This window comes from Capra hircus, chromosome 9, assembly GCF_001704415.2.
Source record: "Capra hircus breed San Clemente chromosome 9, ASM170441v1, whole genome shotgun sequence".
NCBI lineage: Eukaryota > Metazoa > Chordata > Mammalia > Artiodactyla > Bovidae > Capra > Capra hircus.
This window is the reverse complement of record NC_030816.1, coordinates 6,363,052-6,388,629: the sequence shown is the minus strand read 5'-3', so window position 1 is coordinate 6,388,629 and position 25,578 is coordinate 6,363,052.

The following is a 25,578-nucleotide window of genomic DNA, read 5'->3' as shown; positions in this document are numbered from 1 at the left end:
TAGGCACATATATAACTATGAGAATCCTTCCAGAATTTATGCAAATACAAACAATAAGAATTCTTATTCTTACTCTTATAAATAAAACAGAACATATTTTATACACTGTTGTGAACCTTGACTTATTCTTTTTTTTAATTTTTTTATTTTTTATTTTTTTACTTTACAATACTGTATTGGTTTTGCCATACATCAACATGAATCCGCCATGGGTGTACATGTGTTCCCCATCCTGAACCCCCTCCCTCCTCCCTCCCCATACCATCCTTCTGGGTCATCCCAGTGCACCAGCCCCAAGCATCCTGTATCCTGCATTGAACCTGGACTGGCAATTCGTTTCATATATGATATTATACATGTTTCAATGCCATTCTCCCACATCATCCCACCTTCTTCCTCTCCCACAGATTCTTGGCAATAGATTAATAGATTCGTAATAGATTCTTGGCAATTGTGATAGCTCATTTTATGTGTCAACTTGGCTACCTGTGGTACCTAGTTATTCAATCAAACACTACTCTAGAGGAGAACACCCCGTGAGGAGGCAGGCAGGTATTAAAGTAATGTCTATAGGTGAAGAAACACCAAGGGTTGCCTGCAACCAGTAGTATCTAGGAGAAAGGCATGGAGCAAACTGTCCAGGATCTTCAGAGGGGATGTGTACATGCTCAGTTGCTCAGTCCTGTCTGACTCTGTGTGACCCCACAGACTGTAGCCCTCCAGGCTCCTCTGTCCCTGGGATTCTCCAGGCAAGAATACTGGCGTGGGTTGCCATTCCCTCTTACAGGCGGTCTTCTCAGCCCAGGGATAGAACCTGCATCTCCTGCAAGCACAGGTGGACCCTTTACCACTGAGCCGCCTGAGAAGCCCTGAGAAGGAATGTGCCCCTAAAAGCATCTTGACCTCAGACTTCTCATCTCCAGTAAAAGAATGAATTTCTGTTGTTTTAAAGACACTCAGTTTGTCGTGATTTGTTACTGCAGCTCTGGGAAACTAACACAATGATCTTTTTACATCGTTACATAAAAAGCATCCTTATTTTTTAAAAAATAGCTTCTTGCCAGAAGACACATCATTTGCTACTATGACAGATACTACAGTATTACCGTCCACAGTTTTAACCAATTCGCACTCTTGTCAGCAATATAAGTGCCTGTTTTGCCTTTTTGAAGATCTCTAATATGGCTTTTATTTGCATTTCTCTTACCAAGTGTGGGATTGTGTTTAAGAATCATTTACATTTCTGAAATGCTCATTTCATATTTGTTTCCATTTTATGGTAGGTTATTAATCTTTATTTCTAGTATTTATTTACATATTAGATAGATTAGCTCCTCACCTGTGATATGACTTAGAAACTTTTCCCCCACATTATCCCTTTGCTTTTGACTTGCTTATGTGTTTTCTCTTTTCACATAATTCATTTTTATGCACTGGTCATTTATTTTGAATCACTATAGGGTTATAATTGGAGAAGGAAATGGCAACCCACTCCAGTATTCTTGCCTGGAGAATTCCATGGACAGAGGAGCCTGGCAGGCTACAGTCTATGGGGTCGCAAAGAGTTGGACATGACTAAGCAAGTAACACGCACATAGGGTTATAATAGAATTCTTCCTTATGTTCATCTAACAATTTCTTAGTCTCATTTTCTATAGAATTTATACTCATATATGCTTCCCTGATGGCTCAGCGGTAAACAATATGTCTGCCAACACAAGAGAGACAGGTTCAATCCCAGGGTCTGAAAGATCCCTGGTGAAGGAAATGACAACCCATTCCAGTATTCTTGACTGGGAAATCCCATGGGCAGAGGAGCCTGGCAGGTTACAGTCCATGGGGTTGCAAAGAGTCAGACATGACTTAGCAACAACAACAATAACAATGCTTGTATATACAGTGAGATATGGCTTCAACTTAATTCTTTTCCCAAATGGCTATCCAATTGTCATGACACTATTTGTTAAGAGTTCATCTTTGGACCTTGATTTGAAATTCCATCTTTATTATATACTAAATAATTGTTTTATCTATTTGGATTATTCCTGGTATTTCTATTTTGTTCCTCTGATTCTCTGTCTATGCACTTGCCAATATTACATTGCTTTAACTTTTTTTTTTTGCGTTAACTTTTGAAACCATAAAATATATTTTAAAATCTAGTGGTACTAGACCCTCCACCCCATTACTCATTTTATGTTTTTCAGAGCTTTCCTTGCTATACATTGCTTTCCGCCTTTTAACATTCAGAATCATTTTGTCTAGTTCTTTAAATCTTTTTGGTATTTTTATGAAAATTATATTAAATTGATGCTTTTATAATATTTAGCTGACTTATCTAAGAATATAGTATGTGTTTCCATTTGTTCAATTTTTCCGTATTTTTCAGAACGTTTTACAGTTTTGTTATTGTTTTTGTATGTGCTTAATCGTTCAGTCGTGTCCAACTCTTTGTGACCCCATGGACTGCAGCCCACCAGGCTTCTCTGTCCGTGGGATTCTCCAGGCAAGAATACTGGAGTGGATTGCCGTGTCCTCCTCCAGGGGATCTTCCCCACCCAGGGACTGAACCCAGGCCTCCTGCATTGCAGGTGGATTCTTTACTGTCTGAGCCACCAGGGGAGTCCTGTTTCCGTATGGGCTTGCACATTTCTTGTTAAGTGCATTCCTAGGTTTTAAATATTTTTGCTGCTACTGTAAAGAGTAACTTTACTTTCATCATATATTTTATCTGATTATTATTTGTGTATGTAAAAGCTGCTCTTTTGAGTTTTCCTGGTTTGTGATTACTTTGATAACAGTAGTTTTAGCTCTGTGGTTTCATTCCGCATCTTTTTTGTTAGTGACTGCACTGGCCCCTTTATCCAGCACAGTTTTCTATAATAGTTGTGATAGCAGTCATACTTGTTTTGCATATGATTTTTGATAGAAATACTTCTATTGGTTTCCCTTTAAGCATGACGCTGACTTCTGGGCTGAAAAAGATTTCGTCATGTTAAGCAAATAATCATCCTTTCCCATTTCTCTTGAGTATTTGTAATCAAGAATGATTGTTCAGCTATTTTCCAAATGCTTTTTTGGTGACTATAGATAGAATTATACGATTGTCTCTTAAGGTCTAGTAATGCAGTAAATTATATTAGTATTAGTAGACTGTGTTTCTATTTCTCCTCATAGGTTCTGTAATTTTTGTTTATAAAATTGCAGCAGCATTTTTTGGTGCATGAAAGTTTCTTAATTACATGCTTACTGAGAATTATGCCCATTTAGGGTTAAGAAAGTCTTTTTGTGTGTGTATTGTTCACTGCTTTTTGGTATGAATTCTACCTTTTTTGATATTAAGATCCTGACCCTATTTTTATTTTGGGAAGTCTTTCCTTTGTATTTATTTTGAAATGTTCCAGATTGTTTAATTTTTTTACACTCCAAACATTATACTTATTTATTTTGGCTGCACTGGGTCTTCATTGTTACGGGTGAGTTTTCTCTAATTTCGGAAAGTGAGGGCTACTTTACAATGGCACTCCACTCCAGTACTCCTGCCTGGAAAATCCTATGGACGGAGGAGCCTGGTAGGCTGCAGTCCATGGGGTTGCTAAGAGTCAGACATGACTGAGCGACTTCACTTTCACTTTTCACTTTCATGCACTGGAGAAGGAAATGACGACCCACTCCAGTGTTCATGCCTGGAGGATCCCGGGGACGGGGGAGCCTGGTGGGCTGCCGTCCATGGGGTCGCACAGAGTCGGACATGCCTGAAGCAACTTAGCAGCAGCAGCAGCAGCAGCAGCAGAGGGCTACTTTATAGTTGCAGCGCGTGCGTCTCTCAGTGTGCTGGCTGCTCGTTGCAGAGCACTGGCTCTAGGGCACACGAGGCTTGGTTGCTCTGCAGCCTGTGGACTCTTCCTGGACCAAGGATGGAACCCACGTCCCTTGCACTGGCAGGCGGGCTCTTAACCACTGGACAACAGGGAAGTCCTAGATCATTTTGTTTCAGACCTGTCTTTTGCATAAAACATACAGTTGGGTATTATTTTGTGATCTAATCTGAAAATCTTTCTTTCAATACATAAAGTAAATTTACATTTATTGATATTCAGATGAGCTTAATATTTGTTCCATTGTATTATTTTATGTATCCTATTTTAGCAGTTTTTAAAATGTCTTGCATTATGTGGCTTGTTTCCTTTGCACATTATGTGGCTTTCTTTCTTTGTAAATATGCCTCTGTGTGTGTATTTTGTCTGATATTAAGAGAGGTTTGTGGGTTTTCTTCCCCCTGTTACCTAGTACCCTTACTTAATCTTCCACTACTTTGGACAATATCTACTAATTTCCTACCCTGCAGTGTTAAAAAAAAAATTAGCATGTTTCTTCCCCCATCCCTCTTCTTTCCTCCAACAAATTTTAGCTGATATTATCTTCTTGTTATATTGTTAAATGTTATTATATTTCTGCTTCTTGGGTCATTGGCCTTAAATGATATCTTTTAATTCTAAACTGTTACAGATGAAGAAATTAATGTTCTTACAATAGCTATTTCATTCTCCCTTCTTTCTCCGAGTTTTATTAGTTTCATCATTTCCCTAAATACCAGGACATAAAACATTTACACTCTGTTCTGACACCCTGCATTTGCTTTAGTCTTAATTCTAAAGTTAAATATACTCAGCACTCGTAGGCAGCCATCCTCTCCTGGCACTATTTTCAGTCCTATCTCAACAACCTGAAGTTCATCCCTCCACAGTAGGGTTCTTATTGCCACCTGACTGGTGAATTGGGTTTCAGATACCATCCTGAGGGTAAACTTTCTAGAACCTTGCTTGATCTAACTTGTATTCCTGGGAAAGGAACAAGTGAGCCTGAGACAAGAGTTTGTGTACAAGTAGTTTTTTGGGAAGTGACACCAGAAGCAGGTGGACTTCCCCGGTTGGTGAGACAGTAAATAATCCACCAGGAATGCAGGAGAGGCAGGACATGTGGGTTCAATACTGGGTTGGGAAGATCCCCTACAAGAGAGCATGGCAATCTACTCCAGTATTCTTGCCTAGAGAATTCCATGGACAGAGGAGCCTGACGGGCTACAGTCCAAAGGGTCGCAAAGAGTCAGACATGACTGAAGTGACTGAGCAGGCATGCACGCACGCACACACCAGGAGCAGGAGTGAGAGTCCAGGGAAAGAAGGGACATTCAACACACGTGTGCATTACTGAATTGATGATCATTATGTGAAAAGAAAACTGAGCGCCGAAGAACTGATGCTTTTGAACTGTGGTGTTGGAGAAGACTCTTGAGAGTCCCTCGGACTGCAAGGAGATCCAACCAGTCCATCCTAAAGGAGATCAGTCCTGGGTGTTCACTGGTAGGACTGATGTTGAAGCTGAAACTCCAAAACTTTGGCCACTTGATGCGAAGAGCTGACTCATTTGGAAAGACCCTGATGCTGGGAAGGATTGAGGGCAGAAGGAGAAGGGGACGACAAAGGATGAGACGGTTGGATGGCATCACCAACTCGATGGACATGGGTTTGGGTGGACTCCGGGAGTTGGTGATGGACAGGGAGGCCTGGCGTGCTGCGGTCCATGGGGTCACAAAGAGTCGGACATGATTGAGCGACTGAACTGAACTGAACTGATGTGAAAATGGCCCTTGATTTAGAAAGATATTCTGAGGACGGCATTCAATGTGTCATAGAATTGTCTCCCCAAAGGACAGGAGTAAGAATTTCTTCTCCACTGACTGCCATCCCCATTGGTTGAGGTCTTAACTTACCCACATGTCCTGGTTGAGAATCCATGAGCGCTGAGTATACCCACCCTTGAGGGGCATGGCTGTCCACACAAAACAAACTGAAGCCTGTGGGGAAATACTTGCTCAGATACAGATGGAATTCGAGGTGAAACCAAGAGGGATGCAAGGTGCACAGGCAGCATCTGATGTAATTCATCTTAACTTTCTGAAACTGTGACTTGAATTGTCTCTTCCACCAGCAGGTTTTATTGCTGTGGTTCAATTGCTAAGTTGCGTCTGACTCTTTGCAACCCCGTGCACTGCAGCATGCCAGGCTCCTCTGTTCTCCGTCTCACGGATCTTGCTCAAATTCATGTCCGTTGAGTTGGTGATGCTATCTAACTACCTCATTCTCTGCTGCCCTCTTCACTTTTGCCATCTATCTTTCCCAGCGTCAGAGTCTTAGTTCTCAGTCAGCTCTTCACATCAGGTGACCCAATGTACTGGAGCTTCAGCTTCAGCACCAGTCCTTCCAATAAATATTCAGGGTTGACTTCCTTTAGGGTTGAATAGTTTGATCTCCTTGCAGTCCAAGGGATTTGCATGAGAAATCTCCAGTGACACAATTTGAAAGCATTAATCCTTCGGTGCCCCCACTCCAGTACTCTTGCCTGGAAAACCCCATGGACGGATGAGCTTGGTGGGCTGCAGTCCATGGGGTCGCAAAGAGTTGGACACAACTGAGCGACTTCCCTTTCACTTTCCACTTTCCTGCATTGGAGAAGGAAATGGCAACCCACTCCAGTACTCTTGCCTGGAGAATCCCAGGGATGGGGGAGCCTGGTGGGCTGCCGCCTATGGGGTCACACAGAGTCGGACACGACTGAAGTGACTTAGCAGCAGCAGCAGCCTTGTTTATGGTCCAACTCTCACATCTATCCATGACTACTGGAAAACCCACACCGTTGACTAGACAGACCTTTGCTGGCAAAATGACGTCACTGCTTTTTAATATGCTGTCTAAGTTTGTCACAGCTTTTCTTTCAAGGAGGAACTGTCTTTTAATTTCATGGCTGTGGTCATCTCCACAGTGATTTTGGAGCCCAAGAAAATAAAATATGTCACCGTTTCCACTTTTCCCCTTCCTATTTTCCATGAAGTGATGGGACTGGATGCCATGATCTTAGTTTTTTAATGTTGAGTTTCAAGCCAACTTTTTCACTCTCCTCTTTCACCCTCAGAAACTAGGATTACATAATATTTTAAATTAATTTAAAATTTTAGTTTACTATTATTTGTATTGGTAATTTTCAGTTTTATTTTTTACAGTCATAGGATATAGCAGGTAGAATTGTCACTTGTTGAATTTTATTGAGTTTCTATTTGGGCCTTAGTATATGAACAAATTTTGTAAATTTTCCTAAGAATACATAAAAAGAATGAGTATCCTCTCTGTTCTCAGAGCACAAATTTCAACATACTTTTTCATTTCTATTCTTATTATTTGTTCAAATTCTCTATCTCCTGTTCTACTTTTTGTCCTTTCATTAAGGATTGAAACAATGTTTAAGTACTCCTTCTAGAATGTGGTTTTTTCAATTTCTGATTATACATTGCTTTAATGCATTTTCATTAAAGTTAATGGCCCCCATTTTGGAGGTTTGAAGGGTATAATTACCCATAGCTCTCTTTTCTAGTTTGTAAACTAATTGGGAAAGATACTCAGAAATCAAATTGAAATGAAATATTAACTTTGTTGTGTACTAAACTGAACTGGAAGATTTAGCTTGGATTTCTGCCAAACTGGGCTTCCCTGGTGGCTCAGATGGTAAAGAATCCACGTGCAATGCAGAAGACAAAGGGTTCAACCCCTGGGTCAGGAAGATCCCCTGGAGAAGGGAGTGGCAACGCACTCTGCTATTCTTGCCTGGAGAATTCCATGGACAGAGGAGCCTGGCAGGGTACAAGTCCATGGGGTTGACAACAGTTGGACAGGACTGAGCAACTAACACTTTCACTTCTAGCCAAATTATTTCCACTACTGACTTCATTTAGTCATTAACTCAGCAGTGACCACAGGACTGGAAAAGGTCAGTTTTCATTCCAATCCCAAAGAAAGGCAATGCCAAAGAATGCTCAAACTACTGCACAATTGCACTCATCTCACACGCTAGTAAAGTAATGCTCAAAATTCTCCAAGCCAGGCTTCAGCAACACGTGAACCGTGAACTTCCTGATGTTCAAGCTGGTTTTAGAAAAGGCAGAGGAACCAGAGATCAAATTGCCAACATCCGCTGGATCATCAGAAAAGCAAGAGAGTTCCAGAAAAACATCTATTTCTGCTTTATTGACTATGCCAAAGCCTTTGACTGTGTGGATCACAAGAAACTGTGGAAAATTCTGAGAGAGATGGGAATACCAGACCACCTGACCTGCCTCTTGAGAAATCTGTATGCAGGTCAGGAATTAACAGTTAGAACTGGACATGGTACAACAGACTGGTTCCAAATAGGAAAAGGAGTGCGTCAAGGCTGTATATCGTCACTCTGCTCATTAAACTTATATGCAGAGTACATCATGAGAAACCCTGGGCTGGAAGAAGCAAAAGCTGGAATCAAGATTGCCAGGAGAAATATCAATCACCTCAGATATGCAGATGACACCACCCTTACAGCAGAAAGTGAAAAGGAATTTAAAAGCCTCTTGATGAAAGTGAAAGAGGAGAGTGAAAAAGTTGGCTTAAAGCTCAACATTCAGAAAACTAAGATCATGGCATCTGGTCCCATCACTTCTTGGGAAATAGATGGGGAAACAATGGAAACAGTGTCAGACTTTATATTTGGGGGGCTCCAAAATCACTGCAGATGGTGACTGCAGCCATGAAATTAAAAGATGCTTACTCCTTGGAAGAAAAGCTATGACCAACCTAGAGAGCATATTCAAAAGCAAAGACATTACTTTGCCAACAAAGATCTATCTCGTCAAGGCTATGGTTTTTCCAGTAGTCATGTATGGATGTGAGAGTTGGACTAAAAAGAAAGCTGAGCACTGAAGAATTGATGCTTTTGAATTGTGGTGTTGGAGAAGACTCTTGAGAGTCCCTTGGACTGCAAGGAGATCCAACCAGTCCATCCTAAAAGACATCAGTCCTGAGTGTTCATTGGAAGGACTGATGTTGAAGCTGAAACTCCAATAGTTTGGCCACCTGATGCAAAGAACTGACTCATTGGAAAAGACCCAGATGTTGGGAAAGATTGAAGGCAGGAGGAGAAGGGGACAACAGAGGATGAGATAGTTGGATGACATCACCGTCTCAATGGAGATGAGTCTGAGTGAACTCCAGGAGCTGGTGATGGACAGGTAGGCCTGGCGTGCTGCAGTCCATAGGGTCACAAAGAGTCAGACATAACTGAGCAACTGAACTGAACTGAACTGAATGGAGGAGCCAGTATGTGAAAGGCAGTGGCCCCAGGATTTCTATATTGTTGGGGTGATTTTGTATAGTGCAGTTGGCAGAGCATGGCAGGGAGCAGACCTCAAATCTGGGTCTGCAGAGCAAGCATGCTGTTTCACTGTTCATTCTAGTGGCTTCAGTGGGGACATGGCAAGGTTTCCCCAAAGCCACTCGCTAATGGAATCATTCTATGGTCCAGAGAGATTTCCAAGTGGAACCCATTACAGTTTTAGGTAGGTGGCTCTAAGAAATTGTGCCCAGAGAGGAGTTCATGAGTATACACTGATCCTTGTCTGATTTCACAGATCACAGAAGCCATCCCTTGGAAGGGACATCAGATAGCAAAGGAGAAAGTCCTTCTGGGAGGCGGGTTGCTTCTATTATAGGGAGGGAGACATGGCATCTCTCCTTCTGGTCATCACTGTGCAATTTTCAACAACATTAAAATCTCCCCTTTTCTCCAGGTAATTATTTTTACTTTGAGTTTTATGTATGGGGTGTTGATATCAAGATCTCCAGCTTCTTTATGGCTTGCATTTCTTATGATCTCTGTTTATCCCTTGAATTAGTTTATGCATTCTGTATGATTTTGTTTTTGATAGATTGCTTATAAAAAGCATATAGCTAGATTTCTTTAAAAGCCAGTGTGTTTTCGGTTTTTACACTTACAATTGTCATTATCCACTTTTATTTTACATCTGTTAAGTAATGCTAGAATTTCTTGGTGCTTTTTCTCCATTATGCTTTCTTTCTCTCTTTATTTGAAAGCTATTCATCCTAATACTTTGCTGTTACTTTAGCATTAAATATGTATGTATGTTTTTATGTGTATGAATATATTTATTTTGTAAATTTTCTTTTTAGCATCAAGAATGAATCTAATCAGTGCAGAATATAAGAATTAGCATACTTTCTTCATTCCTCCTCTTCACTTCCTGCCTTCAGTCTTTCCCAGCATCAGGGTCTTTCCAATGAGTCAGTTCTTCCCATCAGGTGGCCAAAGTATGAAGAGGACAAGAGAGGATGAGATGGATGGACGGACATGAGTTTGAGCAAGGATCGGGAGTTAGTGATGGACAGGGAAGCCTGGCATGCTGCAGTCCATGGGGTCGCTTAGAGTTGGACACAACTGAGCGACTGAACTGAACTTCATTCCTCCTTTCCCACTTTTTAGTTTTTTGTTGAAGTATTATATGATTTTAAATTTCTACTGTTATTATTATCTTACTTTATCTTTCAAGACTTTTGCTTAATGTTCATTTAAGTTTAGTAGCCATACTGACAATTATTTAGGCTATTTTATTGGTTTTATTGTTGGCTGACTTTTCTTCTAAATCCTGTCTCTGCTTTTTAAATTCTGATTTTTTTGGTGCCTCAAATATTTCCCTACTGCTGCTGCTAAGTTGCTTCAGTCGTGTCCGACTCTGTGTGACCCCATAGACAGCAGCCCACTAGGCTCCCCTGTCCCTGGGATTCTCTAGGCAAGAATACTGGAGTGAGTTGCCATTTCCTTCTCCAATGCATGGAAATGAAAAGTGAAAGCGAAGTCGCTCAGTCGTGTCCGACTCTTAGCAACTCCCATGGACTGCAACTAAGTTACTATAAATACTAAGTTGTTTTAAGAATAGTTACTAGGACTATATTTTTTACATCAAATTGAAGTGCACTAGCATTTCCCGAATAATGACTGTCACTCTGAATAAGTTTGGGAAATACCAAGGCCAACAAAATTAAGCATGCTTCTTTATTGTAAGCTGCTCAGAGTCTGTACTGTGCAATTATATATTATGAATCTTTACATGGAACACATCATTTCCAAAACTGAATACCACTCCAATTATCTTGCTGTTTAGTATTAGAGAGAAGAACTATTATTGTAATTCAAATCTCCTCCCCTTAGTAACTTCTTTTTTTGCCTAGATTTTCTTTCTTTATTACTGAAATAAAAATGTCAACAGGCCCTGTTAACTGACGGTGTCTCCTATTTTTCCTGGTACTCAGTGTATCAGACAGAGTTTAGCATAAGACAGAAACCACTCTAGAGACTTTGAACAGAAAGGATTTAATACTGGGAAGGAAGTGCTTGGGCTTCCCTGGTGGCTCAGATTGTAAAGAATCTCTCTTTATCTCCTGCAATGCAAGAGAGCTGGGTTTGATTCCTGGGTTGGGAAGATCCCCTGGAGGAGGGCATAGCAACTCCCTCCAGGATTCTTGCCTGCAGAATCCCACAGACAGAGAAGCCTGGAGGGATACAGTCCACAGGGTCATGAAGTCGGACATGACTGAGTGACAAAGCACAGCACATATGAAGTGCTTACGAAAATAGAAGAACTGGAAGAGTGAGGTCGAGACTGGACTCCTAAACTCACTCCGGAAACACTGCCTGACTCATCACTGCACACAGTCAGGGGCTCCCTCTGACTTCAAGAGTGCGTTATCAGGGACTTCCCTGGTGGTCCAGTGGTTAAGACTCTGCCTTCCAATACAGGAAGTGTGGTTCGATCCCTGGTTGGGAGCTAAGATCCCACAGGCCTCACAGTCAAAAAATCAGAACATAAACCACAGAAGCAGTACTGTAACAAATTCATAAAGACTTTAAAAACGGCCCACATTTAAAAAAAAAAAAAGAAAGAAAAAAAACAACAACAAAGGAATGAGTTATTGCTGCTGCAGTCAGGGAATTAAAGGCTGGTATTGGAATACCGTCACCTTGATTGCTGGACCCTGGAGCCCAGAGTTCAGTTCCTGCTGCCTCAGCAGTAACTGGAAGCTGCACATAGGGTTTCCACAGTCTTGGCTGCCAGCAGAAAAAAACAAAGTGCCCCAAACTGAGAGAAGGTAGCTTTCACTTCATTGCATCTAGAACCCTAGGTACATGCAAGTCAGGGAATGTCATGTTTAGCTTTCTAGTCTTTGGAATTCAGTAAACCACTGGGTCCTGACCTGTGGAATCTTAGACAACTGGGGTGAGCCAGTCTAATGGAGGCCAAATGCATCCAAGGATTGACCCTGTAACCTGTACAACTGCAGAAAATGTCCTCAGGATTTATTTTCATTCTCTTTATCAGCAGGCTCAGAAAGCAATTCTGTTTGCAGTGCATATTCTGAACCAAAGCTCATTTAGGTAACGGGCCCACTGACCCCTACCAGCTCTTCCTCCCTCATCCTGTCTTGCATGTGTGTGCTCAGTTGCTCAGTTGTGTCCAACTCTGTGTGACCCTATGGACTGCATCCTGCCAGGCTCTTCTGTCCATGGGATTCTCCAGGCAAGAATGGAACAAGTTGCCATTTCCTCCTCCAGGGGATCTTCCCGACCCAGGGATTGAACCCACATCTCCTGTGTCTCCTGCATTGGCAGGATTCTTTACAACTAGCTATCCTGGGAAGGATATCCATCCTATCTCACTGCACTTCCAATCTATCCCAAACTGTTCCTACTCTTCTGGTCACCAAAGCAATGCACAAATCCAGCAAAACAGAAGTAAAATGTGTGAGAATAATTGCCCCATTATCCACAAGAAACTTCACGGATGACGCTATAATTGAATGACTATGGTGTTCCGGCAGAAGGTTCCCATATATACAAGACACAATCCTTTATCTAACTGATGTAGTACCCATATCCTGTCACTCTGTACTCCCAGCCCAACACAGAGAAGAATCCTAGCAGAATCAGGGCCAGTTTTCCTGAACAGCTAAAAGACCTGTGATGTATTCCTGACCATCCTACAGGAGATCTGAAAAGGTGCACGTTTACTCACTGCTTTTCATCACCTACCCCTAAAAACCACAAGAAAATGCTATCCTTTTCAGCCCCAAATTCTTACCTAGACAGTGAACACTTCAAAATACTGTCTCCAGAAAGATCTTAGAGAGGGGAGACCAAGGGGGAGTTACTTTTGATCTCTTCTCAGTAGCGTTAGCTCCTTTTTCAGATTGCGTTGTGGAAATCAAGGGCAGGAAAGAAAGTGGATGAGTATACAACAGAAAGCAAAGAGCACTGCTCACACAGTGGAGCCAAGGGTTGTCAGCCAGCCAGTGTCCTCAGACCCAATTATTTCATTTCTGCCTTGGTTTCCTAGCGCGCGGTGAGGATAATAATCTTTGCTCTTCTACTTTGTGGAGTTGCAGTCCATGCCATGTTCAAGCAGGACAACCATACCAAGCAGTATAATAATAATCATTCACAAGACAAGGCAGAGCTGGTTTGTGACAGTGAGAAGAACCACCCACAGTGGTTATGGAGTCCGTAGCATGGGGATTCCCTGGTTGCTCAGACAGTAGACAGCTTACCTGCAATTCAGGAGACCCAGGTTCTATCTCTGAGCCAGGAAGATCCCCTGGAGAATGGAACAGCAAGCCACCTTAGCACTCTCAGCTGGAGAATTCCAGGGACAGAGGAGCCTGACAGGCTAAGTACACGGGGTCACACAGTCAGACACAACTGAGCAAGTAACACACATAGTAACTAACCAGCCCCCTCTCTCACCCTCCCTGCTCAGGGCTGCAGGCTCTGAGCTCAGACAGAGTTTAATGCATAAAACAGAAATTACTGTGGCGGTCCAGTGGCTAAGACTCCATGCTCCCAGTGCACAGGGCCTGGTTCAATATCTGGTCAGAAAACTAGTTCCCACTTGTTGCAACTAAAAACTGATTCCATATGCCACAACTAAAAGAGCCTTCATGCTGCAACTAAGACCCAGCAGAGCCAAACAAATAAATATTAAAAGAAAAGGACTGCTTCTGTTCACCGGCCAAGGCACTGAAGGCAGACAGCTTCCGACCCTCAGTTGTACTTAGACTGTTTTTTGGTTAGAAGCATTCTTGCTCACTCGTCCAGAAACCCCCATGAGCAGAAACTCTATCAAGAGTCATTTTGTTTTCCCCTAAGTGGAGGCTTGGTTCCAGAAAAGAATTCTGAAAATGCTGGGAGAAGGCTGCCCACATCCCACCCCACGCTGAGATGGGCAGTCAGAATCAGGGAGCTCTGTGATCTGAGTCCTGCCAGCTACTGTGTTGGGTGGTGGTGGTGATATACCCTTAGAAGTACATCTTCAGCACCTACATTAAAATAGCCTCCAAGTTGAAAAGGATAAGTCATAGGAGGAGGGGTTTTTGTGTAACCTCCTGCCCTGGAGATTTAAAGAAATCTATAGTTTCCAGAATCTGCCTTTTCCAAGAGCTATTTGGAAGGGAAACAGAAATGAACATTTAAAGCCCCTTTTAACTCTAGCCTGTGAAGTTCAAATGCATTCTAGGAGGCCCATGAGTCAATGTAGTGCTGTAAGTGAGCCACTGGCTCCTGGTAGCTTCCACACACCTGCTGCTCTGATGATATACCTTTTAGCTTCAGTCGTAGTTTGGGGAACCTGCTAAGACTGACTCTAATTGCCGTAATTCTCCAGTCAAATGAGTCACATCTAATTAAGATGGTACTTGTTCTACTAACCATGGGCTTCCGGGTGTCTCAGTTGGTAAAGAATCTGCCTGCAATGTGAGAAATCTGGGTTTGATCCCTGGGTTGGGAACATCCCCTGGAGGAGGGCGTGGCAACCCACTCCAGTACTCTTGTCTGGAGAATTCCGATGGAGAGAAGAGCCTGGTGGGCTGCGGTCCATGGGGCTGCAGAGTCAGACACGACTGGGCGACTAAGCATACACACTTACTACTAACTACAGCCATCTCACCTGAACCGCCCCAAAAGGTGGGGGACAGCCCTGCTGTGGTTGATGGATCATCTTAGCAGATTTTAAATTTCCTTTCATCTTTAACCTCACATATCTTCAGGTGTTTTAATATTCTAATCAATAAGTAGCAAAAAGGATCATGAGAAATTAAATGCTTTCGTGGTTTCTTTCATATAATAGGCTCTGTTATTGTAATAGCTGACCTGCTCACATCACAAGGTCAGTGGGAGGCTCAATGCAATCTTATACTTGGATGTGCCAGGTCTCACCGGCTAAAGGTGTGTGTGCTGAGTGCCAACCTCACCGCGATCTTTACTGGCTGACAAAACTGAGCATGAAGACTGAAGCAGCAAGTTGTGGAGTGCATTTGTGAGCGAGAGAGCAAGGACCCACGACCCACTCGTGGGTGCATGAGGGAGGCCTGGGAACAGGAGTGTGGTCCGCTTGCCCACTATGATGACAAGGAAGACAATGAAGAGATCAAGCCCTGAGCCTTTGGAGTGGAAGCACTGACTCCAAGACCCTACACTACCAGAGAATTAACCCCAGGGAGTATCAAATAGTGAGAACTCACACTAAGGAAACCACCTGAATACAAGACCTGGCATCACCTAACCACCAGCAGCACCCTGTACAGGACACCTCATCTAAACAACAAAATCAAAATACAAACCCAATCATCAGTAAACAGGATTACCACCTCACTCAGCCTTGCCCATCAGAGGAAAAACAAACAAGCAAACAAAAATAAAAAGTCAGTACAAATCTCACCCTATATGAAGCTTACACAAACCACTGGACCAGCCTTAGGAGGGCAAAAAGGAACCAAAAGGAAGAAAGAATTCAACCTTGAAGCCTGGGAAAAGGAGACCTCAAACACAATAAGTTAAAAAAAATAATATATATATATATAATGAAAAGGCAGAGAAATACTGCATAAATGAAGGAAAAAATTAGAAACACAGAAATCCAAATAACTGAAGAGGAAATAGGCAAAGTACCTGAAAAAGAATTCAGAATCATAATAGTAAATATGGTCAAAAGCCTTGAAAACAGAATGGAGAAAATGAAAGAATCAATTAACAAAGACCTAGAAGAATTAAAGAATAGACACACAGAGGAAAACAACACAATTTCTGAAATTAAAAATACTCTGGAAGGAATCAGTAGCAGAATACCTGAAGCAGAAGAACGAATCAGTGAGCTGGAAGATAAAATAGTGGAAATAACCTCTGAAGAGCAGAATAAAGAAAAAAGAATGAAAAGAACTGAGGATGCTCTCAGAGACCTCTGGGACAATATCAAATGCACCAACATTCGAATTATAGGAGTCCCAGAAGAAGAGTAAAAAAGAAAGGGTATGAGAAAATTTTTGAAGAGATTAGAGTTGAAAATTTCCCCAACATGGAAAAGGAAATAGTCACTCAAGTCCAAGAGGTGCAAAGAGTGCCATACAGGATAAACCCAAGGAGAAACATGCCAAGACACATACTAATCAAACTAACAAAGACTAAACACAAAGAAAGAATATTAAAAGCAGCAAGGGAAAAGCAACAAGTAACATACAAGGGAAATCCCATATGCTTAACAGTTGATATTTCAACAGAAACTCTGCAAGCCAGAAGGGAATGGCAGGATATATTTAAAGTACTGAAAGGGAAAAATCTACAACCAGGATTACTGTACCTGGCAAGGATCTCATTCAAAATTGATGAAGAAATAAAAAGCTTTTCAGACAAGCAAAAGCTAAGAGAATTCAGTACCACCAAACCAGCTTTACAACAAATGTTAAAGGGACTTATATAGTCAAGAAATACAAGAGAAGGAAAAAGATCTACAAAATCAACCCCAAACAATTAAGAAAATGGCAATAGGAACATATATATCAATAATTACTTTAAATGTAAATAGATTTAATGCTCCAACCAAAAGACACAGGCTGGCTGAATGGATACAAAAACAAGACACATATATATGCTGTCTACAAGAAATCCCCTTTAAATCTAAAGACACATATAGACTGAAAGTGAGAGGATGGAAAAATATATTCCATGCAAATGGGAAGCAAAAGAAAGCTGGAGTAGCAATCCTCATATCAGACAAAATAGACCTTAAAATAAAGAAGATTATAAGAGATAAGGAAGGACACTACATAATGATCAAGGGATCAATCCAAGAGAAAGACATAACAATTGTAAATATCTATGCACCCAACACAGGAGTTCCTCAATACATAAGACAAACACCAAAAGACACAGAAGGAGAAATTGACAGTAACACAATAAAAATAGGAGACTTTAACATCCACTCACACCAATGGACAGATCATCAAAACAGAAAATTAATAAGGAAACACAAGTCTTAAATGATACATCAGATGAGATGGATCTCATTGATATATTCAGGACATTCCATCCAAATGCAGAAGAATATATGTTCTTCTCAAGTGCACATGGAACATTCTCCAGGTTAGACCACATCTTGGGTCACAAATCAAACCTCAGTAAATTTTAGAAAGTTGAAATCATACCAAGTATCTTCTCTGACCACAATGCAAGAAAAAACCTGTAAGAAACACAAACACATGGAAATTAAATAATACACTTCTAAATAACCAACAGGTTACTGAAGAAATCAAAAGGGAAATAAAAAAAAAAGTCTAGAAAGAAATGACAATGAAAACATGACAACTCAAAACCTACGGGATGCAGCAAAAGCAGTTCTAAGAGGGAAGTTTATATCAATACAAATCTACCTCAAGAAACAAGAAAAACATCGAATAGACAACATCACTTTACACCTGAAACAAATGGAAAAAGAACAAAAAACACCCCCCAACATTAGTAGAAGGAAAGAGATCACAAAGATCTGAGCAGAAATAAAAGAAAAAGAAATGAAAGAAACAATAGTAAAGATTAATAAAACTAAAAGCTGGTTCTTTGAGATGATAAGCAAAATTGACAAGCCTTTGGCTAGACTCATCAAGAAAAAAAGAGAAAAGAAATCAACAAAATTAGAAATGGAAAAAGAGAGGTTACAACAGATAATGCAGAAATAAAAAGGATTATAAGAGATTATTATGAAAAACTATATGGCAATGAAATGGATAACCTGGAAGAAATGGACAGGTTCTTAGAAAAGTTCAATCTTCTAAGACTGAACCAGGAAGAAATAGAAATTATGAACAACCCAATTACAAGCACTGAAATTGAAACCATGATCAAAAATCTCCCCCCAAACAAAAGCCCAGGACCAGACGGCTTCACAGGAGAATTCTATCAAACATTCAGAGAAGAGCTAATGCCTATCCTTCTAGAACTCTTTCAAAAATTGCAGAGGAACACTTCCAAACTCATTCTACAAGGCCACCATCACCCTGATACCAAAACCAGACAAAGACAACACAAAAAAAGAAAACTACAGACCAACATCCCTGATGAACATAGATGCAAAAATCCTCAACAAAATTTTAGAAAAACAGAATTCAGCAACACACCAAAAAGCTCATACGCCATGATCAAGTTGGGTTTATTCCAGGGATGCAAGGATTCTTCAATAAATGGCAATCAATCATGAAAGATAAAAAACATATGATACACTCAATAGATGCAGAAAAAGCCTTTGACAAAATTCAGCACCCACTTATGATTAAAACTCTTCAAAAAATCGGCATGGAAGGAACCTACCTCAACATAGTAAAGGCCATATATAAGCCTACAGCAAACATTATTCTCAATGGTGAAAAACTGAAAGCATTCCCCCTAAGATCAGGAACAAGACAAGGGTGCCTACTTTCCCCACTATTATTCAATATAGTTCTGGAAGTCCTATCTATAGCAATCAGAGAAGAAAAAGAAACAAAGGAATCCAGACTGGAAAAGAAGGAGTAAAGCTCTCACTATTTGCAGATGACATGATACTATTGTACATAGAAAACCCTAAAGACAGTATCAGAAAATTAGAGCTAACCAGCAAATTTAGCAAAGTTGCAGGATACAAAATCAATACACATAAATCACTTGCATTTCTCTATACTAACAATGAAAAATCAGAAAGAGAAATTAAGGAATCAATCCCATTCACCACTGCAACAACAAGAATTAAATATCTAGGAATAAACTTACCTAAGGAGGCAACAGAACTACACACAGAAAATTATAAGACACTAGTGAAAGAAATCAAAGACTACATAAACAGACGGAGAGATATTCCATGTTCCTGGGTAGGAAGAATCAGTATTGTGAAAATGACTATACCACCAAACACAATCTACATATTCCACCCCATCCCTATCGAATTACCAATGGCATTTTTCACAGAACTAGGACAAAGAATTTCACAATTCATATGGAAACACAAAAGACCACAAAGAGCCAAAGCAGTCTTGAGCAAGAAGAATGGAGCTGGAAGAATCAACCTTCCTGACTTCAGATTATACTACAAAGCTACAGTCATCAAGACAGTATGGTACTGGCACAAAAACAGAAACATAGACCAATGGAACAAGATAGAAAGTCCAGAAATAAACCCATGCACCTATGGGTACCTTATTTTTGACATAGGAGGCAAGAATATACAATGGGGCAGAGACAGCCTCTTCAATAAATGATGCTCGGAAAACTGGACAGCTACATGTAAAAGAATGAAATTAGAACACTTCCTAACACTGTACACAAAGATAAACTCAAAATGTATTAAAGACCTAAATGTAAGACCAGAAACTATAAAACTCTTAGAGGAAAACATAGGCAGAATACTTAATGACATAAATCAAAGCAAGATCCTCTATGACCCACCTCCTAGAATAACGGAAATAAAAATAAAAGTATACAAGTGGGACCTGATTAAACTTAAAAGCTTTTGCACAGCAAAGGAAACTATAAACAAGGTGAAATGACAACCGTCAGAATGGGAGAAAATAATAGCAAATGAAACAATGGACAAAGGATTAATTTCTAAGATATACAAGCAGTTTATACAACTCAATACCAGAAAAACAAACAACCCAATTAAATAGTGGGAAAAACACCTAAACAGACATTTCTCCAAAGAAGACATACAGATGGCTAACAAACACATGAAAAGATGCTCAATATCGCTCATTATTAGAGAAATGCAAATCAAAACTACAATGAGATATCACCTCACACTGGTCAGAATGGCCATCATCAAAAAGTCTACAAACAATAAATGCTGGAGAGAGTGTGGAGAAAAGGGAATGCTCTTGCACTCTTGGTGGGAATGTAAATTGATACAGCCACTATGGAAGACGGTATGGAGATTCCTTTAAAAACTAGGAATAAAACCATCATATGACCCAGCAATCCCACTTGTAGGCATACACCCTGAGGAAACCAAAGTTGAAAGAGACACGTGCATCCCATTGTTCACTGCAGCACTATTTACGATAGCTAGAGCATGGAAGCAACCTAGACGTCCATAGACAGATGAATGGATAAAGAAATTTTGGTACATATACACAAAGGAATATTACTCAGCCATAAAAGGGAACGCCTTTGAGTCAGTTCTAATAGGTGGATGAACCTAGAACCTATTATACAGAGTGAAGTGAGTCACAAAGAGAAAAATAAATATCGTATTCTAACGCATTTATATGGAATCTAGAAAAATGATACTGAAGATTTACTCTCAGGGCAACAGTGGAGAAACAGACATAGCGAATAGACGTGTGGATACAGGGAGAGGGGAGGAGAGGGTGAAGCATATGGAAAGAGTAACACGGAAACTTACATCACCATATGCAAGACAGACAGCCAACGGGAATTTGCTGTATGGCTAAGAAACTCAAACAGGGGCTCTGTATCAATCTAGAGGGATGGGATAGGGAGGGAGACGGGGGGAAGCTCAAAAGGGAGGGGATATAGGTACACCTATGGCTGATTCAGGTTAAGGTTTGACAGAAAACAACAAAATTCCATAAAGCAATTATCCTTCAATAAAAAATAAATTTAAAAAAGAGACTGAAGCAAAGTTTTCAAAACACACATAACGCTCTCTATGTGTAGTTTTGGCCACAGAAGAAATGAAATATTTTGAACTTTATCTTCAGCCATCTCAGAGTGACAATAACCTGCTTCAGCAATTTATATCTGGGATTCACATCTCCTGTACTTATTGACTTTTAATGTCTCTAGGGCAGACATTAATCTCCAAAGCTTATCCCACTCCTAATCAATAGTAACAATACAAAATTGTGCCCAGTATTTCTTGTAACATTATCAAGTCATTTGTGACTAATTCCCTGTGTATCATGCAAGATAGAGGAAAGATGAAAGATTAAATCACAAAATTAGATGGACAGATACAAATCCATAAATGTTTCGTATCACTAGTTTCTTTTAATTTATCTGTGTTTTAACCAGACAAGACTGCCTGTCCCCTTTGGATTCCGCTGATTCGGCTGCCTTTCCAATATACAGGTTCTACGAGTTGGCCCAGGGCAAAAAGCTGATGAGGCTTCCTTGGAACTCAGTCTTATATACTTTTTCCTTTTAGGTAGCACACCTTCCCACCCAAGACACATACCTGGATTCCCTGCAGAAACTGTCACTTTTTCCCTTTCCGGGAACCTTCCACCAGGATGGTGACAACAGATCACGGTGGGCAGAAGAATGGTCTGCCTGCTCCAACAGTCCCAAATTGGGGTGGGCAGCTCCCTAAGACACTTATGACAAGGGCTGGCCTGCATTTTTTTATAATTTTGAATTCAGTTTTGGATTTACAATTGACTAACATTTTAGCAGAATGGCTGCTGAATTAAACCTGGATATGGAATGTACCTCACATGGATTTCCTTTAGAGGGCACTATTGATTCTCTGGAACCATGGAAACCTTCACATTTCCTTGGTAAAGTTGGCCAATTCTGAAATCATATTGGGTTTCATATCTACTCATGCAGAGAATAGTAGTACGATACTCATTACCAAATATATACTTTCAAAAGATTGTCCATATACAGAACATTTCAGAAGCTAAACCAGAAAACTGGTTGTTAGGAGAAGTCATCAATATAACACATATAGTTCTATATTTGGAAACATCAACTGGTCTATTTGCTTTTGAAAATCCTTTAAATGGAAATTTCCTTTTATCTGGTGATGGGAAGCAATCAAGTCAGTCTTTTGTTTAGGAAGACAAATTAGCACCATTTTGGAAACTAATGTTTCATTCTAGAAATGGATTATTATTAACATTTTTGGAAGAAACCATATTTACGGTATTTTTATTCAGATATTTATTAAAGACTGGAGATAAGTTTACTCAGATTTGTTCTTCAAATTTCTTGTGTTTCATAGCCTCTGCCAGTTCACAGACTTTTGATAAAGGCCACAGGGAAAAGTTTTCTTTTCTTTTTTCATTCTTTAAAGTGAACAGAAATAGAAATTTGTAAGCTAGTTCATTGCAGTCTATAATTTCAAAATAATAGGAAATTGAAAATAGTTCAAAGCTCAGAAACACAATTTTTCAGACTATAAAATACATTCATGCCACCGTCTACCAGAGTTCACTTACCTTTCATAGCCTAAGATACTGTTTCAACACATGGGCCTTGTATAGTAATTTTTCACTACTTTACCAATATTCTGGGATAGTAATGGGTAGTAATTCCACAAGTGTTTTGCAAAAAATAAATAAATAAAAATGTCATTCATGTATGTAATAAAAATAAGAGAAAAAGTGGTAGATCTTCAAAATTTAAATGTAAGTTCATCAGACCAGCCTTTAAGACTCTTCCCAGGATGGCTCTAGTCTGTCTTCCTGGCCTCAGCTTTCCCTACCAGTAACCTAAATTCCCAGCAAAATGCACCACCTACTATTACCTGGACATGCATGCTTTTCCATATTGCTGCCTTTATTTACCCAGAGTCTTTCACTAGAAATGTATTCTCTCTTTCAACTGCCACCCCAGACCCAACAGAAGTCCAGTCCTTCCAGTGCCACTTCGAATACCCCCAACTGAACGAAAGGTTGCCTAACTGACTCAGTGGTAAAGAAATCTGCTTGCAATGCAGGCAGTTCAATCCCTGGGTTCGATTGCTGGGTCGGGAAGATCCTCTGGAGAAGGAAACAGCAACCTACTCCAGTTTTCTTGCCTGGGAAATTCACGGACAGAGGAGCCTGCTGGGCTACAGTCCATTGGGTCGCAAAGAGTCAGATGCGACTTAAGGGACTGAACAAGAACAACAGTTCAAACGAGCTCCCTTCAGAAGTGGTCTACCCATCCTGTGAATTTCCTTGGCTAGTCGGGTATCACTTCCATGTGAAATTTTCATCAATTTTTTGTATTTAAGTGGTTTAGGTGGTCATTTCATCACTTTTCTAAACTCCAAAGTTTTCAGAGTTCATTTCAGGATCTGTATCAAACTAAGTGTCCAACATGTGGTAAAAACTCACTACAGTAAGTCCCCCTACATACTAACCTTCAAGTTTTGAACTTTCAAAGACAGAAACATGTGTTGACATATCCAATCCTGTAAATTAGTTCACATGTCTGGCGTACAATGTCACAGGAGCGCATCGTCTACAGGTAGCTGTACTTCTGGGTACTTTACTGTACAGAACTGTATAGAGTACAGTATCAAGCCCAGGATGTCTGGAAGCAAGCGTAAAAGCAAGGCAATATAACTTACACTGCAAAGAAGCGCCAAGTGGTAACAATGGAAACAAAAGTAAAAAAAAAAAATTGAGAGAATGGAGCAAGAAAAAAGATGGTAGACATTTCTCATTCTTATAACATGAATCATTCAACCATCAGCAGCACAATTCTAAGGAACAAGGACAAGATCATGGAACACATGAAGTCCGCTGTGCCGATAACGTTGACAATAATATCAAAGAAACGTGGAAAATCAAGGAGATGAAGAAACTTCTCAATGTGTGGAGGCAGGATCAACATCAGAGTTGAGTCTTGCTCAGATTAATGCTGATTCAAGAGAAAGCTAAAAGCCTCTGAAGATCTGAAGAAGAGGCATGGAGAAGAATCAGAGCGTTTATCCTTGAATGCCAGTCGTGGCAGGTTTTATGGGTTCAAGGCTAGAGTCAACCTTCACAATGTAAAAGTAAGTGGCAAGGTAAAGAGCGCCGATATGGTAGATGCCGGGAATTTCCTGAACTGCTTTAAGAAATTATTGACGATGGCATGTATTTATTTACCTGAGCAGGTTTTAGTACAGATGAGATAGGACTGCACTGGAAGAGGATGTCAGACTGAAGTTACATCAGTAAGGAGGAAAAGCTGATACCAGGCTATAAAACAGCAAAGGATAGGCTAACTCTGTTGTTTGGTGGCAATACTTCTGGTGATATGAAGCTGAAGCCTCTCTTAGTTTATCATTCAGAGAACCCAAGAGCCCTTAGAAACATAGCCAAGGGCTCTCTTCCTGTTGTGTGAAGCATAACCCCACAGCCTGAGTTGTTGTTTAGTCACTAAATCGTGCCTGTTTGTGACCCCATGGAGTGCAGCCCGCCAGGCTCTTCTGTCCATGGGATTCCCCAGGCAAGAATACTGGCGTGGGTTGTCATTTCCTTCTCAGGGGATCTTCCTGACCCAGGGAACCCATGTCTCCTGCATTGGCGGGTGGATTCTTTACTGCTGAGCCACCAGGGAAGCCTCAAGCCTGGATTACACGGGCCATTTTCCAGGACTGGTTTTCTACCACTTTATCCTGGAGATAGAGAAATTTATTTCTTGGAGAAGGACATCCCATTCAACATTCTTTTGCTGTTTGGCAGTGCTCTGGGCCACCTCCATCCACAGATGACTTTCATCCCAATGTCAAAATAGTGCATCTGACACTAAATACCACGTCACCTATCCAAGCTATGCAGCAGGGAATTACAGCGACTTTCAAAAACTATTATTTACGTCACACTTTTTGTCAGGCAGTAAAGGCGAGTAATGAATCAGGAACAACCTTGTGACAATTTTGGAAGGACTAAAACATCTGCAAGACCATAAAAGACATTGACTTTGTTTGGTGTGAGGTCATGGCTATCATCAAAGAACTTTTGCCTGAGTTTGTTCACAATTTTCATGGAATTGAGGAGGTGGAGGAGGAGTCCAAAGAGGTCTTCAGCAACTTCATGACCCTCAGCGAGAAGCTGGAGCTAGATCTGCCAGAAGACAACATCACTGAAGTCCTTGCTGTGAACACGAGGAGCTTACGAATGAAGACCTGATGCAATTGGAGGCCCAGAGAAAGGATGAGGAGAGACAAGAGAAAGAAGTAACTGAAGATCTGGGGAGATCCGTGTTGCAGGAAATGACAAGGGGAAGTGCTGTTAGATTTCTTTATTTGCGGAAGAGCTGTTAGATTTTGAGGCACAGAACCCGTAAAATGCTGCAGGAAGGTTGCAGCAGCCATTCGGAATGAATCATGACATGGAGGAGGAAATGGCTACCCCTGCCAGTATTGTTGCCTGGAAAATTCCACAGACAGGGGAGCCTGGCGGGCTACAGTCCATGGGGTCTCAAAAAGTTGGACACGACTGAATGGCCAAACAACAACAACGAGGGCGCTTGGACGCCGTGTCTGCTCTGGATGACCTGTTTTAAGAGGCATGCCAACAATTCAACAACCTCCAGATAAGTGTGTCAGGGCCATGGAAGGGTCAGGAAACTGTAAAAAATAAAAGATCAAATAAACTGGGGATGTTACACTGAAGGAAAGAAGATTTAGGGAGA